The sequence below is a fragment of the Stegostoma tigrinum genome, chromosome 1 (genome assembly GCF_030684315.1).
Source record: "Stegostoma tigrinum isolate sSteTig4 chromosome 1, sSteTig4.hap1, whole genome shotgun sequence".
NCBI lineage: Eukaryota > Metazoa > Chordata > Chondrichthyes > Orectolobiformes > Stegostomatidae > Stegostoma > Stegostoma tigrinum.
The window spans coordinates 121,083,844-121,101,683 of NC_081354.1; the positions used below are offsets into that span (position 1 = coordinate 121,083,844).

General features: G+C 41.4%; 1 protein-coding gene across 6 annotated transcripts in view; it reads right to left on the reverse strand.

The window, feature by feature from the left end:
- ndufaf2 (NADH:ubiquinone oxidoreductase complex assembly factor 2) overlaps nucleotides 1-17,840 on the reverse strand; it is a 149,350-nt gene that overhangs the window by 77,893 nt on the left and 53,617 nt on the right. The gene's annotated exons all lie outside the window — the stretch shown is intronic.

Here is a 17,840-nt window from a genome sequence, read left to right on the forward strand (position 1 = left end):
CAGTAAGTGTCCACTTCAGAACATCAATTATCTTCTGGGCAGGAATGCTGTCCACAACCCTTCCCAACCTGGACTTGATCAGCTGGAAACAAATAGGGTGGCTCCGGCCCCTCTGCTTAACTGCCCATCCTTTTCCAAATCTACTGCTAGGTGGGGGCGCATTAAATTCTGCCCATTATTTCTCTTCATGCCCGCTGTTTCCATCATCAAAAATGCTAACCCCGACTCACAAATACTTCTTCTGGACAGCTGTAGAAAGCCTGTAGACTTTTTCAGGGCGTTATTTGGGAGGCACAGTAGATATTCATTCCAAGGAAGAAGAAACCTACCAAAAAGGATCCTGAAGCAAGCATGGCTGACAAGGTAAGTCAGGGACAGCATAAAAGTAAAAGAGAAAGCATACAATGTGGTGAAGATGAGTGGGGAGCCAGAGGATTAGGGAGACTTTGGATCAGAAAAGGTTTACAAGGATGTCACCAGAGTTGGAGGATCTGAGCCACAGGAGAGGCTGAATAGGCTGCGGTCATCCTCCCTGGAGCGACAGAGCCTGGGGAGGTGTAAGCTCACAGAGGTCCAAGAACCTTACTCACGAACTTTGGAGGGGACCATTAAATCATGAGGGTCACAAACACAGCAAATAGACAAGGTCCCCTCCCCAGGGCAGGTGAGTCCAAAACCAGAGGTCACAGGTAGGCGAGAGGAAAAACTCCTGCCATTGCCGCTCCACCATCTTCCCCGCTAGACTTCCCTTCCAATCAACTCTGGCCAGCTCCTCCTTCACATCATTATAGTTATTTTTGCTGAATTGTAATACCATCACATGTTTCCTGCTTCTCCATCTCAAACTGTAGGGTGAATTCAACGTTTCATCATCACTGGCCCCAAGGGGTTTCTTTACCTTAAATTCTCTAAGCAAGTGTGCCTCATTACACATCACCAAATCCAGAAGTGCCTATTCCCGAGTGGGTGCTACCATAAGCTGCTCCAGAAAAACACCTCATAGACATTCCATGAGTTGCTTTCTTCTAAAAGTAATCTATACCACATAATCAAATTAATAGTTATTACCAATGAACTTATAGTTTTCCTGCAGTGTCATTCTATTTGTACTAGGCCCCCAAACTTGAACTTCCAATTAGTCCTGTAAATAGACGTCACAATCTACGAGCCAAAAATGCAAACAAAAAGCACGTCTTCCCCTCTGCACTGAATTCCTACACTGCCTCCAAATTCCCTAAACTTTATATGCTCTTGGGCTATTATCTCACTCCGTCTGTGCTGCTTGGAATAGCTTAGAAAAACAACAGGGTTGGAGAGTGCAAGTTTAGTCATTGGGAGGACATGTTGTAGCTGTATAGGACATTGATTCAACCACTTTTGGAGTATCGCATGCAATTTTGGCCTCCCTCCTATAGGTAGGATGTTGTGAAACTTGATAGTAGTCACAAAAGATTTACAAGGATGTTGTTAGAGTTGGAGGGTTTGAGCTATAGGGAAGAGGCTGAGGGGTGACTTTACAGAGGTTTGGAAAATCATGCGGTGCGTGAATAGGGTAAATAGTGAAGGTATTTTCACCGGGGTGGGGCAGTCGAAAACTAGAGGGCATAGGTCCAAGATGAGTAGGGGGAAAAGATACAAAAGGAACCTTAGGGGCAACTTTCTCATGCTGAAGGTCGTGCATATATGAAATAAGCTGTCAGCATAAAAGTGGAGGAGACTGGTACAATTACAACATTTTAAAGACATCTGGATGGGTATACGAATAGGAAGGGTTTGGAGGGATATGGGCCCAGATTCATTTAGGATATCTGGTTGGCATGGACGAGTAGAACTGAAGGGTCTGTTTCTGTGCTGTATATCTCTATGATTCTATAATGAACTCCAGTACAGTACTCAATTTACCCTGGTGGCTATTTATTCCAGAAACACAATGCTGCTGACTGTGTTTTAGCAGGGACATTCTGAATTACCTCATATAGCTTGCCACATACTGGTAGAACATGCTGTTGGAAAGCTGAGGACGGACAATTCTGTGCAACTTGACGTGAGCACAATGATGTAATTTCAGTGTCATTCAAATTTCCATCTCTTTATTTTGTTTCCTGGGAAGCAGATAGACATCAATTTTCCACTCCTGTTCCACATAATCCCTCACCACCAAGAAATAAAAAGATATAGTTTAGTACCCTAAATTTGGCTTTTTCCTTCTCTGCATGCCAATTTACATGGTCCTTCCACGAACTAGAGGTTAAAGTTTCATTGACGTGCTAGTTTCCTCTAAATATTATAACAGAAGCTTAAAATAGGCCCTGTACAAGCTCATTTTATGATAGAGGTTACAAAATAGCTGCTTTGTTCAAACTCTATTTTCTCTGGATTGCTGCCATAGAGATGTCCAAAAAGATCCATTGTAATGTGACACAGTTATGTTGAAACAGCTATGTTTTTCATTGCTGTGTCCCTAACCTATTAATGAAAAATTTCTAATCATTACCAGTGTACTCAATGCACGAGCTGTGAACTACAGCTTAACAAGTGTCCAATTAGATGCAGCAGCAAAATGTTGCTACATTAAAGTAAACTGCCGAGCGTTTCATTTATCCTCATTTATTTACTATAGATATTCCCAAAGTATTTTTACAAGGCATTGTGTGGCATCCTGTTCCTTATGGAAAATAATTTTCTCTAAAACTTGGATGATAGCACAGGAGGATAGGGTTACCGTGGCTATAGTCCAATCTCCTGCAGGTTCTCTGTTGAAATAGGGAACAAAGGACAGTGAATCAATTCATCATGAGAATTATTCCAGAGCAGGACCTGTTGGAGACCACATTCTAGTTGTTAATAGAGGGCTCATTCAAAACTTGCTCTAAAACATGTGAAGGGGCCCCCGATCGAGGTTTTCAAATCTGATGATCAGCCAATCACAACAGGTGAAATACCACATTCTCCAGATTACAAAAAGTAGTCTATCCAATCTGCAATCAAGACAGTTGTACTTTGTTGCTGAGAGCAGTCTTGCATGTAAGCTAACGTAAGTACTAGTTCTTCCAGTTCCACATCACCATAAATTTTCAACAATACACTTTAGATTGGTATGAAATAATTGAGGTATCATCTCAGTGACTTTCAGAGTCTTAGCATTTGTTGACACAATGTCACATTCCATAGTGTCAGCTTGTCAGCTAGTTTTGTGGTACAACCCACGTGTTAAGAACTGGGTTTTGACTACATTAAACTAATTTTATACAGGGCTCATTCAACCAACAGGACAGGAATTATTCATGTTGTCAGTTTTATCTGGATATGAACAGAATTTCCAGGCAAAAAGCCAGTGTGCTAACACAGCGCTATCTGATGCTCAAAAAAGTATTTAAAACAAAAATTGAAACAGTTGAGATCTATTTTCAGGATGTGTAATTTGGCATTTGAAACAAATCAGTCAGAGCCCAGGGCATGGCCTGGACTTGAAGTTCAGGTAAATTCAAAACCAATCTTTTGGAATATTGTTTTAGTTAGTGATCAATTGTGGAATTTACTCCCCATGGAGACAATGGAAGAGATGGTATTGATTCATTCAAATTACATTGTTTTACACAAAAGAACTTTTTGGAACACAGTATATGAGTAATTTGAGACACGGTGTGTGGTAGCTGCAGCATTTTATTTGGAAGGAAACGGTGACTTTGAACCAGAACTCTCAATCCTTGCTACAATTAGCCAACAATTCGGTTATCATTGTAATCGAAGACGATTGGACGTTACCCTAATGTCATTTAGCAATTACAGTTTTATTAAATCACACAGTTTATTTCAGTTTGATCAGCATAAGCCCAGGAGTCTTCACAACTGTCACAATGCATATGAAAAATAGAACTATTCTGCTACAAATTGAGGGGTGATAGATTTAAGACAGATGTCAGAGACAGGTTCTTTACTCAGAGAGTGGTAAGGGCGTGGAATGCCCTGCCTGCCAATGTAGTTAACTCAGCCACATTAGGGGCATTGAAGCAGTCCTTGGATAAGCATATGGATGATGATGGGATAGTATAGGGGAATGGGCTTAGATTAGTTCATAGGTCGGCACAACATCGAGGGCCAAAGGGCCTGTTCTGCGCTGTATTGTTCTATATGTCCTATTTCATTTTTTCACTGGAAAATTGATGAGTTGGGAAATAATGAGGAGAATAACCTTAAAAGACGATATAGACGGGCTGGTCAGATGGGCTATCAATAGCAAATGGAATTCAATCTAGATAAGTGTGAGGTGACACACTTAAGAGGACAAACAGGCAAGTGAATACATGATGAACAGTAGGGCCCTCAAAAAACACTGAGGAACAGAGGGTCCTTGGGACCATCAGTTCTTTAAAGGTAACAAGGCAAGGAGGTCATGCTGGAACTGTCTAAAAACTTGGTTAGGCTCCAGCTACAGTATTGTGTGCTTTTCTGGAATCCACATTATAGATGGAACATGTTTACATTGGAGAAGGTGCACAGGAGCTTTACCAGGATGTTGCCTAGGCTGGAGAGTTTCCATTCTAAAGAGAGATTTGATAGATAAGGGTAGTTTTCCTTGGAGCAGAGGAGACTTAGGGAGGCAATTACTAAGATGTATAAAATTGAGGTTGCATACAGCATAAACAGGAAGGAACTTCTCTCCTCAGTGGGCGGACCAATGACCAGAGGATATAGACTTACAGGACATGTGAGAAAAAATGTTTTCACTCAGAGCAGTGGGAATCTGGAACTCACTTCCTAGAGGGGTGGGAGAAGCAGAATCCCTCATAACATTTAATAAGTTTTTAGATGTGCACTTGCAATGCCAATGCATATAGGGCAATGGGCCAAGTGCTGGAAAATGGGATTAGAATAGTTAGGTGGTTCTTTTTGACCAATGAGGACATGATGGGCCAAAGGGTCTGCACTTTCGACCTCAGTAATTCTATGTGATGTATAAGTAGAAGTTAACCGGAAGTGTGAAAAGGGCAAAAAATTGGTCTGCTCTTCTGCAAGCAGTCAAAGTCAACAACACATAGAAACGATGGGGGATAGGCAAGAAAGAAAAATTGAGTTCAGAGATCACACTCTGCAGTTCCATAACTCAATACTGAGTGTTGAAGGCTGTAAAAATGCCAAAGTCCTCAAACATGTCAGAGCTTTTGAGAAAGCCATGTTTGAATCCCTCCACTCAGGTTTTTGTCAAAATTCTGTCTGCGCATTGTATTGACCTCCATTCAGGTTTTCACCTGGACAGAGTCACAAAGTGACATCCTATTTGACTGTGAACAAGGGACACTATATCTCCTCGTTCTTCTTGTCCAGTTTGCAGCAGCTCATATGAGTCGTCACACCATCCCCCTCCAGTGCTTCCTCACTTTTTTCCAGCTTGGTGGGAATGCACTGACCTGACTTTTTGCCTTTTTATCTTACTGTAGCTAGAATATCAAGGAGATCAATGTGACAAAGTTTGGTCAAAGTAGTGCGAGTGGAAGGAATGGATACAGTGAAGAGTTTGAGAGTGGAGACACAGGAAAGGCTGGCTGTCCATCTGGTCCCAGGATGGCTTGCGGAAGAAAGTGAGTTGGAGATAGCTATTGTATTGATATAAGGCACAGACTAATGATCTGTTAATCTGTAAGCCAATTTAATTACTAGAACTTTCATGGACTAAAACAGCAATCATCTGACCATAAAGGTTGGCCAGGTTACATGAAATCAACAAAATAAAAGATATTCTGAGCTGAAATTGACATTTTCCTCAAGCTCGATGTTGACCACCACTTGGAGGAAATTCCTTTGGTGGTAATGGTACTTTGGGTGTGTGACTTCAATTTCCATTACCAAGAATGGCTTGGCAGTAGCATTACTGATCAAGCTGGTTGTACCCTCAAGGACATAGCTGCTAGACTGGGCCTGCAGCAGGTGGTGAGAGAACAAACCAGAGGGAAAAAACATACTTGATCTCATCCCTGTCAATCTGCCCGTCGCAAATTCATCTGTCCATTACAGCACTGCTAGGAAGGGCCATTTCGCAGTTCGAAGCAAGAGTCCTGTTTTCACAGTGAGAATCCCTTCCAGCCTGTTATGTACTAAATGGGACAGACTTCAAACAGATTGAACGACTCAAGACTTGGCACCCATGACACAGTGTGGGCTATCGGCAACAGAACTGTACTCCTGCACTTTGGTAACCTCACAGCCTGACAGAACCCCCACTATCAAGCCAGGTCAACCTTGGTTGAATGTAAAGTGCAGGAGGCCATGCCAGGAGCAGCACCAGGCATACCTAAAAATGAGGGGTCAACCTGGTGTAGCCACCAAATAGGGCTATTTGCAAGTCCAGCAGCACAAGTAGCTAGGGCAGATAGAGTTCAATGGTCCTAACACACCTAGTTGCAAATGGTAGTGGATAATTCAACCCACTGAAGGAGGTGGCTGCTCCAAGGAGCAGAGCATGTTTTTCTCCTGCACTCCTACCTGAACTTTTTATGTTGGTGCTGACCTTGCATTGACCAAGCGTCTTACCCATGCAGAGCCATTTCCGTGGTTCCTACGCCACCACTCATCCCCTGTAGTAAACTGTATTGTTTGCTTGGTAGAGTCTTGTTTCCAGCCCTGGCATTCCTGATACCATTTCACCCTCCCTTCCCACCTCCCCCACTCAGTTTCAGGAAGATCAGATTTAACCTCGTGCCTAGTCTTCTCTCCATGAGCAAGTGTGTTGGAGCTATCCCTGTTGTTGCATGAGGGGTGTTCTTATAAACAAATTGGAACCAGGACAGTTTGGTACAGCTCTTTCTGCTATTGGATGATGGAAGGTATGATGCTGTCCTCGTATGTTGAGTCACATTCAACTTTAGGAAATACTCGGACTCCCTGGTGGTAAACGATTACTCATTATTTGTGGCCAACACTGCTGGGAGTCTGTATTGCAAACGAAGCAAAGTTTTTCTATTGTCATTCTGTATTTGACAAATGAACTTGATGCACATCCAAGATAATGGGAACTGCAGATGCTGGAGAATTCCAAGATAATAAAATGTGAGGCTGGATGAACACAGCAGGCCCAGCAGCATCTCAGGAGCACAAAAGCTTCCTCTCTGATGAAGGGTCTAGGCCCGAAACGTCAGCTTTTGTGCTCGTGAGATGCTGCTTGGCCTGCTGTGTTCATCCAGCCTCACATTTTGTTGTCTTGATGCACATCCAACCACTTTTCGGTGGGTATCCACAACAACTAAGAACAGTGAGCTCATGAAAGGACCTGCATAGTCAACTTGAAAGAGTCCAGGGTTTATCCTGCCATTCCCACAAATATAGGGTTGCTGCTGGCAGTAATTTTTGTCCTTGGCATTCTGGACACTATCCCACCTACATGGCTATGTCTGAATCCAAGCCTGGCCATCAAACATAACGTGTCGTTAACAACTTCATTTTGGAAATCCTGAGATGATCATCCTGGAGTTCAGCCAGTGTCTGGCTGCAACCTTTGCTGAGGACAGTCACTCCAGCTCGCCATAATAATACATCATCCTCGACAGTGGTCTGGTCTCTATGGGTCCAAACCGGTTTCAGTTCTGAATGCGATGGCCCTTTGGTGTCCCCTATCACCACCAGCTGTTTCAGCTTGGACAAGACCGGATCTTTCCGTGTCTATGGTCCAATTTGTTAGTTCTGACTGGAAGTGTGTTCAGAAAATTTAAAACCGTTATGGACTCTTCTAGTGGCTGTACCACCAGTGGTCTATCTGCCAGTGGGAGACAGCTCAATGCATGAGCATTTGCTACTTGTAATTATATGCACCTAGTATTAGAACCCGCTGCTGAATTTGGCCTAAAGCTATGGGCAGCACCGTCTTGCCCTTTTTAAGTAGACACAGTAGGGGTTTGTGGTTTGTTACGGTTACAAATGTATGTACATAAAAAGGTATGGGTGGAACTTCCTGACTCCAAATATGACTGCCAAAACTTTCCTTCTCTATCTGAGCATATTTACACTCTGCATTAGCCAAAGTCTTGGATGCTTTTGCTAATGGGCATTCCACTCCGTTGGGCCACCTACGAGCTGATACTATCCTGATGCGGTACAGGGAGGCATCACATGTCAATACCAGATCTTGCTACAGATCGTAGTTTGCCAACACCTTAGACAATAGCTGTTTTTTTTTCATTTCCCAGAAAGCTCGGCTAGGTAACTGTTTACAAAGCTGGCCCTTTAAGGATTGATGCAAAAGGTGCCAGGATGGAGGCCAGATTATTTATGAATTTTTCACAATAATTCATCAGCCCAAGGAAAGGCCTAAGTTCTGGTACAGACAGGGGAGCTGGGACATCTTTGATCGCCCTCACTTGATCGTCTAATGGGTGTAATCCGGTCTTGACAACTCTGTAGCCCAAACAGGTCACACTGGGTGCAGGCTCTGCAATTGCTCAACCAGGTTTGAAGATTCAGCGGTTGAGTGGGGGACTGAAAGATGGATGTGAAAACTGATCAAAGCACTATGATACAGGAAACTATTCAAGTTGCAAGAGGAAATAATAATGCCCTGTTAGTCAGGGATAGACACACTTTTTTGCAGCTGAGAGCGTGAATCCAGAAAGTTATGTTGCCTGCCTGAGGTCAGGGTTTGGAATATCTACTCTGGGTTGCAGAAGAACTTGCATTGCAAGGGAAAATGCCAATTATCATGTTCCAGCAGGTACTAACAGCACAGACCGGATTAGGGCAGAGGTTCCATACTTCCTATATTCCAAAATCTACCACTCATTACTGGTAAAGAGGTTTGGAATGTCACAGGTTGTGGAGGATGCTAAATAAATGCATTTTTCTCTCTTTCTGTACCCAGTTTTATGACTGTCTTGCTCAGGTAGTTGATCCATATAAATAGAACCTAATATTTCCTTTGTTTTATCTATTTTGATAATTTTATAAGTCACCTGCAGCTGAGTGAGATATGAACATATAAATCAATTAACCTACACTGACATTCTAGTGCAGTGCTCAGATTGCTTAGCGCTTTTGGAAGTGCTGACTTTTAAACGAAACATTAAATTGAAGCCTGATTTGCCTTTTTAAATCAATGTAAAAGATTCATGGTACTATTTCTGTAAGGTCAGGGCAGTGAGCCCAGCATTGTGGTCAACATTCATCCCTTGACAACATGCAAAATACATAATTTAATAATTTATAATTGTAGCTTGCAGATGCTCACTGCGCTCTAGTGACTACAATACTGGAAACAACCTACAACTTCTGTTCATAAATATAATTGGTAACGATTACATTTGCAGTAAGGGGCACATATTTATTTACAGAACAGTATTATTACCAGACTCCCCTGGTGATATAGAAACTGCTGCTATTTTCTTGAAATACAACAGCTCATCATTTTCAACACAGCAATAAAAACTATAATCTGTTGTAATAAAATTGATGCTTATTTCCCTCTTTTATAACACACTGTCTTGACTGAATTGCCATAATTAAAACAGTTTTCGTTCATAACATTTTCACATCATAGTTAACAGGGTTGCTTTAGGTACATGTACTGGGTAATGTTACTTGACACAGTTCATTTCAAAATATATTTGCAACAGCCTTCAGTAAAAATAATTTATTCCAGCTATCTATGGTGATGCTTTCAACTGTACAAAGATAGTCAGTCAATCAAAACTAACAGCTAAACATAAAACCTAAAAAATGTAATTGTGCCATAGGTTAAGTAACTCAAAAGTACTGCGGCACTAACAGCTTCAATCAAACAAAATATTTTCATATAGATTGGGAAGATTCCAACACAACATTTTAATTGAAGTGCAGGGGTTCTACAATTAACCTGATTTCCCCAGGGCAACAGAGGATGGGTTAGACTATCACTGGTATTGGTTTCTGTTGCTGATTACAATCGAAGTGATGCCCATTGGAAATGGACAGCTATGATCGGAAATCAACTTAACTACGATGTCCCAGTCAAATGCCCTACCAATATTCATTTAACAGATGGACTACCAGCATCCCCTCTTTGTAAAAGGTGTCTTTTGGGCTGCCTCCCCTTGGTGTTACCAGATGAGAAATGGAATGATGAGGGCGTGTGGGTGGATCAGCGGTAAAGTCAATATAAATGATCGGTGAGAGGTACACTATGGAATGCCAGACAGTTTGCGTTCCAACATAGTGAGTGCACAATTGGCAAATATTTTCATAAACAATTTCTAAATATGACAAGGGCATGATGGGCCAAATGGCCACCTTCTGCATGATAACAATTTTACAATTCTGTGACTGCTCAAACTTTTTAGAATGTGTCATGGATAGTTGTTTTCTGTACAATAAATATTTGAGAGGTTTTCCTCACCAACCTGTTCAGAGATGTTATTACACAGCTCTAAAGCAGGTGGGACTTGAACCCAGGCCTCCTGGTCCAGGGGTAGAGATAATAACACTGTAACACAAGCAATCCTTCGTATAAACCCCGCCCCCAAAACTTGTGTTACCTCATTTTTTTTCTTCCCAGAGGTGCTATCACACACCAGAGCCCCTTCCCACCACCAAAAATCACCTGACTTATTTTCAATTTTTTTAAAAAAGCTAGTAACACCCATTAGTAAAGCAACTTTGTGGCCAACTGAATATTTATGTGCGATGCCTGTTAATGACAATACAAACCATCAAAAGATGGAGGCTGGATAAGGAGAGCAGGAAGGGACTAAATCAAAATGGAACTGAAGGTGGAAAACTTTTGTTTTAAAACCTAACTTGTTTCTCAAGAATTACAGAATGGTGACAGGCAAACAGGTGTTTCTAAGTAATGTGTGTTTATATGGTGTCGCTAATGCAACAATATACCAAGGATAGTTGTTTTCCAGGTGATGGAAAAAATGAACAATAAAGTCTTTAAAAAACAAAAATTAATATATCAAGCTTCTTAATGAGGTGGACTGAGAGTGAGTTCACTGAAATTGAGCAAATCTCAGGAGATTGGGGGAATATGATCAATGGCACAATCAGGGCTGCTGATCTTTGACAAGGTTTTTGAATGTGAGGACACACAAAATTGGAAGTGCAGAGATTGTGCAGCTTCACCTCTGCACAAGTTAGTTGAAATTGGAGGAGTGGCATACTTAAAGGAAGATAGGGCAACAACACAAATTGATTTGATAACAAGGGAGGCAATGGCTTGGTGGCAGCATCACTAGACTGTTAATTCAGACACCCAGGTAACACAATGGATTCGAACCCACTATAGTAGTAGTTGGTGGAATTGGAATTCAATTAAAAATAAATCTGGAATCAAGGTTCTAATGATGATCCTCCTGGGGGAAAACAAAATCTGATGCATTTAGGGAAGGAAATTTGACATTCATACCTGGCCTGTCCTACATGTGCCTCCAGACCCATTTTAATGTGATCGGCTGTTGTACTCTGGGCCAACATTTATTGCTCATCCCTAGTTGCCATTGAGAAGGTGGTAATGACGTGGCTTCTTGGAGTGCTGCAGCCCACGTACCATAGGTAGACACATATTGCCTTTAAAAGAGAAGTTCAGGATTTTGACCAGTAACAGCGAAGCACAGTGATATATTTCCAAGTTAGAATGGTGAGCGTATGGAGGGGAACTTGCAGGTTCCAATGTATCTGATGCCCTTGTCCCTTTAAACATTCTTGGGTTCAGAAAGTGTTTTCCAAGGATCTTTGGCAGATTTCTGCAGTGTGTCTTTGTAGATGGTACATATTACTGCCATCGAATGTTGGTGGTATAGTGACTGAATGGCTCCACATGCAAAAACAATCAAGCGGACCGCTTTGTCCTGGGTGGGTTTGCACTTGAGGATTTCTGGAGCTGCACTGCTAGGGCAAGTAAGGAGTATTCCACCACATTCCTGACCTGTACATTGTAGATGGTTGTCAGGCTTTGGGGAGTCAGAAAGAGAGCTGTTTATTGCAGTATTCCTAGTCTCTAATCTGCTCCTGTAGCCACTGTGTTCACGCAATGGTCAATGATAACCCCAGGATGTTGATAGTGCGGGATTCGGTGGTGGTCATACTCTTAAATGTCAAGAGATAGTGGTTAGATTTTCTCCTTTTGGAGATGGTCTTTGCCTGGCATTTGTGAGGCATGAATATTACTTAACTGCTGTCTGGGTCTTTTAGGGAAGGGCAATAAATGCTGGCATAGCCAAAAGCATCCACATCCCATGAAACTAAAAAAACAGACAGGGGCTTCAGTGTACTGGTGGAATGAATTAAAAAGTGAGGTTTTAAATAAATAGGATTCATAGTTACTTTATAAAGATAGGGACAACTGATAATGAAACTGAAAACAAAAAAAAATACTGGAAATCACAGCAAGGCAGGCAGCACCAATGGACAGAGAGCAAGCTAATGTTTAAAGTCTAAGTGACTCTTCATCAGAGCTGATATGAGGGGTGGAGGAGGCAGCTTTTATGCAATTGTGGGGCAGGGTGGGGGTATGCGGCTGGAGTGCTGAGAGAGAGAAAGGGTGCTGACAGTGCAGATTAAGTGATTGTAATGATATTTCTGCACTAATCCAAACACACATCGATAGCCAGAGACTTTTACCCAGGGCAGGATTAACTGCCACGAGGGGTCATAGTTTTAAGGTGTTGGGAGGAAGGTATAGAGGAGACGTCAGAGGGAGGCTCTTCATCCAGAGAGTTGTGAGCGCATGGAATATTTTGCCAGTGGAAGTCATGGAAGCAGAGTCATTAGTGACATTTAAGCGACTGCTGGACATGCACATGGACAGCAGTGAATTGAGGGGAATGTAGGTTAGGTTATTTTATTTTTGGATTAGGATTATTCCACGGTACAACATCGTGGGCCAAAGGGCCTGTACTGCGCTGTACTTTTCTATGTTCTATTAATGTGAACTATCAGCACCCAACAACCACATTCCCCATCCCTCCAGATTATCATATCCGCTCTGACGAACTGTCATCTAGACTCAACATGTTATCTTGCTCTCTCTTTCTCCACGGGTGCTGCCTAACTCACTGTGGTTTCCAGCATTTTTAAAAAAATTTTCAGTACAGATGCCTGCGTCTGCAGTAGTTTGCTCCTACTACTGAAAATGGGCTTCCCGAGAATTCAAGTGGAGAAAATGAGATGTCTCCTGTGACAGATCCTAGTGAGCAGCTTAATGTGACGTATTCTATAGTCTAAGAATCAAAACCACAATTGCACTTCGGGGGTCTTCCTCCTTTTCTACTTGTGTAGCAGGTGACACCAACATCCATTCAGATTTCAGTTGAAAGACATCCAGTCTTCAAGCAAGACAGCCAGGGATTTCCGTAGTTGGGCCAGTGATAGTAATTTTGTATAACTGTATGTAACCTATGACTTCATCCATCTGAATGGTAAATTGATATCAGTTACATGTGTATTGGCTTCTGCTCACACAATGACTACTATGAGATAAAGCAAAGTCATTGCAATTTTTCTTGATTGGAAAGGTCAGTGATATTTTCCATCTCATGCATCACAATGTCATTGCAGCTATTGCCGACTGACTGATTTGGGACAGAACTAGAGGTCGCCTGGCTGCAGCGAATCTAATCATCCCTAATAGAATTCTTATGGGGGTCTCTTATGATGCACTGTTAGTGTCCTTATCACTGAGTCCAGAGGCATGGACTCAATTCCCATGAAGTCCAGAGATGTGGAATAAGATTTCTGAACAGACTGATTAGAAAATGTTTGATTCTTAACGAGTTTGAGCTCTTGCAGTGAAATGTCAGTGTCCCTACCTTTGATTCAGGAAATCTGGGTTCACGTTCCATCTGCTCTATAAGTCTGTAATCACATCCCTGAGTAGGATGATTAGAAAATATCTATCATCCCTACACAGAGAAGTCATGTGGTGCAGCGCCAGAGTCCCTACTTTTGAAACAGGAGGCTTGGGTTAAAGTCCCACCAGTTCCAGAGATGTACAATAACATTACCCAAAACAGGTTGATTAGAAAGTATCAAAGATTCTTACATTCAGCTACCTGTCCATGATCTTTGGGTGACAGCTGCAGGACTGTGAGACAGATCCTTATTCTGCAGCTATATTGCAGAGAAAAGTATTATGACTTTGCTCCCTTATGATATACTTAGAGCGCTTGCGGACTACATTCATCCGCTTTCTTAACAATCTTGTTAACATTGACCAAAAATAAAATTAACTGTTGACAGTCTTATCCCTGGAGACGCCTAGATATTTTGGCTTAGGAGTATAGGTGAGTTATCTTTTGAAATGTTCGGTTCTTTGCTCGTGGTGTTATTTTTCACATGGAAAGCAGACACAGCTATTCCCTTAGGTTGGGCCAGAGGTGCCAGATCCAGAAGCAGTAGACAACAATGAAAACAAAAGTTGCTGGAAAAGCTCAGCAGGATTGGCTGGAATCTGTGAAGAAAAAATAGAGTTAAATGTTTCGGGTCGAGTGAATACAGTAGGTACTTTGTGATTGTACAACTTCTTTTGAGATTTCTTATACGTGATAGCTTGCAGGACAACAAGTAATAGTGTGCAGTAAATTGATTTCAAGGAACCCAACGAAACTGATTTATTCCAGATTGATTGTATACATACGTACACAAATTGCAACAACGTGATGCCATTACTTTGTGGGACAGCACTTGAGTAAGAGAGCTTTGGAGATTTTGCAGTGTGTATAGAATGAGGACAAGATAGCTGGAAAAAGGCAGCATTGGAGAAACTAAGCCTACAGATGATGGATTGTACTGAGACTAAGGTACGGATAGAAACATACCACATGTTTAAGCTATAAATATTGGTATTGAATATTGATCTTGGTATTGAACAGAAAAAGACAATTTTGAAAAACTTAGCTCAACTTTAGATGGAATACCAAGGGTGTACACCAGAAGCTTCTATTAAGTGGGTATCATAGAATCATAGAATCCCAACAGTGTGCAAATAGCCCTTCAGCCCAACAAGTCCACAACAACCCTCAGAGCATCCCAACCAGGCCCAACCCTCTATAACCCACCTAATCTACCCAACCCTGGACACTATGGGAATTTAGCATAGCCAATCCACCTAGCTTGCATCTTTGGACCTGTAGGAGGAAACCCATATAGACATGGGGAGAATATGCAAACTGCACACAGACAGTCGCCCAAGGGTGGAAGCGAACGCAGGTCCCTGGCGATGCAAGGCAGCAGTGCTTACTGAGCCACCGTGCTGCTTAGGGAGAAGAATGGAAATCAGAGATTATGGTGTGATATTTGCGGTGTCAATGATGCAAAATATTTTAAATTTTGTTTCTTCAAATTTGGAGAACATTCTCTCTTGTCCCTATTCAAACATAGTTGTGGAATCTACAATGGGTACTATCATATATTTTGAAAGAAGGTGGCTCCATGCTTGCAGGTGATGTTTCACTTAGTCAGTACAGTCTAGGGAAATGCCAGAGGTGACCATTTGACCACTGGATCAGAAACCTTTGCAGACAATGCAGCCAAGTGACTCCCCAGATAAAGTAACTCTTTCTTGATGTGTATCAAGCATCGATTTATTTTTTCTCCAATTATTTTTGAATTTGAAATTAAGTTTATAAATCATATTATGTGATTATTTACATGCTAATTTTTATAGATTTGAAATAATTTATATAAAAAAGGTATGATTCTGTAATCCAAGCTGATGAATAACCACTTATATCCAAATACTTGCTGCTTATATTTCCTTCCCTCAATTACCATGACAGAAATACAGAAGCTGTTCCTATTATTGAGCAGAAACACACACAAATCAGAAAACAAAAATCCAATTATCTACCCAGCTCATGGAATGCTTCGTATTCCAGCTTGGCACCATGTGGTGAAAGCACATCCAAACATCGCAGTCATACTTTTGATTTAGGCAATAAGCTTTAGTGTACATTACCTGAAATTACATTACTGGCTATCTGAAAGATTGATAGAGATGCCGTAGGCACACATCAGCATTTGGTGTGGCTAAATTAACTAAACAATACTTTTTGCTCCAGTTGGTTTCTGTATGTAATGTAGTGGTGTCACAATATAATGAAACATGATATATAGTGTAATATTCAATACAGTAATATTCCCCCATTTTCCTATGTTTGTGTAACATGATAAATGATGATGCACTATAGAATGAATATTCAACACACAATAATCATATCACGTATTGTCTTTCCACAGTGGTGCAGTAATCATAAAATACACCAAAGACAGTTTGCTGAATCGCAGATCTAGATTTCCAACGCAGAAGATGAAAATGCACAAGCATTTGGAAAAGGTCAAGATAACTTCAGGAATTCCCAGGCATTTTCAAATTTTTCACCCTACCAAAGGTAAGCGTGCATGGCTGTTCACTGGTAACTTTCAAAAGGTGACCATTCTTCATTGTCCACCACAAAGAAGATATTGATGAGAAAGAAAGATGCTGTCCTCACCCAGTGTCAATACTTGAACATTTGCTAGCTGAAGTTACTTTTTCCTTCCTAACCTCAAGATACTAAGACCAAATTTGTGTACCATCATGACTGAAGCAAAGATTAATGCAAAAACAAAATATGGGAGTTTCCAGGTCCATTATGCTCAGTGTCACAGTGCTTTTATTGATTGGTTTAAAAGGGCCCAATGATAAAATGGTTCAGAATCCAAGTGCCACATCAGTAATTCTACATGTCATCACGAAGGATCAATTCAGTAGTGACTTCCTCTTCAGACCAAGGTACTAGATAATGGACAAGACAATGTCAGAGTATACAATAAGGAAAAGAAACCAAGTTTCCTAGTTACTTTCCTTGTTTCTGGACATTAGGTAGCTGGGCGCGATTAAAAATGCATTCATCCTGATCCATTCATATTTTTAGCTGCTGGTCAAGTACTTCCATGGTCTGAAAAATCTGCAGCAGCTGCATAGCTGTTGAAAATACAACAAGAAGGCCAAATAACATTTTAGTTTGCTGTAAAAAAATTAAAAAAGGTCATTTATGTTATTAGTGCTTCATATTTTGATGGACCCTTCCAAGTACCCACACTGAGCAGTATCATATTCACTGAATGCCTTTTCTAATAAACCTTCATCTTGCAGTCAAATCAGGAAAATAATTTGCATACTTCTATCCGTACTGTATATAAAATGAGACACTGCCAGAAAATCATCCAGAAATTCAGTGAGTTGAAACAGGACAACTGGATGTTCTGCTCATGCAAAGTCCCGTACTTTAGACTTTCATGCATACAATGTAGAAATCTGAGGTCAGCCCAAAATGGGAGGTTGGTTACTGTATAATCTAACGTCAGGTGACTAAGAGGCTACGCTTTGAAAGCTTGCGATTTCAAATAAACCTGTTGGACTGTAACCTGGTGTCGTGTGACTTCTAATTTTATAATCTTAGTATTGTTACCAGACTATTTTAGCCAAATGAAAATTGTGCTCAAGTCAAGAAGGGTGACCAGAATTGTGTACACAATTCTAAAAGTGGCCTCACCAATGTCCTCTCCAGGCGTAACATGACATCCCAACTCCGATACTCAATGTTCTGACCAATGAAGGCAAGCATGTCACAGGCAGCCTTCACTACCCTATCTTCCTGCAACTACACTTCAAGGAACTATGTACCTGCACCCCAAAGTCTCTTTGTTCAGCAACTTTCCCCAGCGCCCTACTGTTAACTGTTTAACAAGCCTGTCCTTGCTTGCCGTAACAAAATGCAACACCTCATATTAATCTAAATTAAAAAGTCCATCTGCCAATCCTCGGCCCATTGGCCCATCTGCTGAAGGTCCCGCTGTACTCTGAGATTACCTTCTTCGCTGTCCACTATACCACCTACATT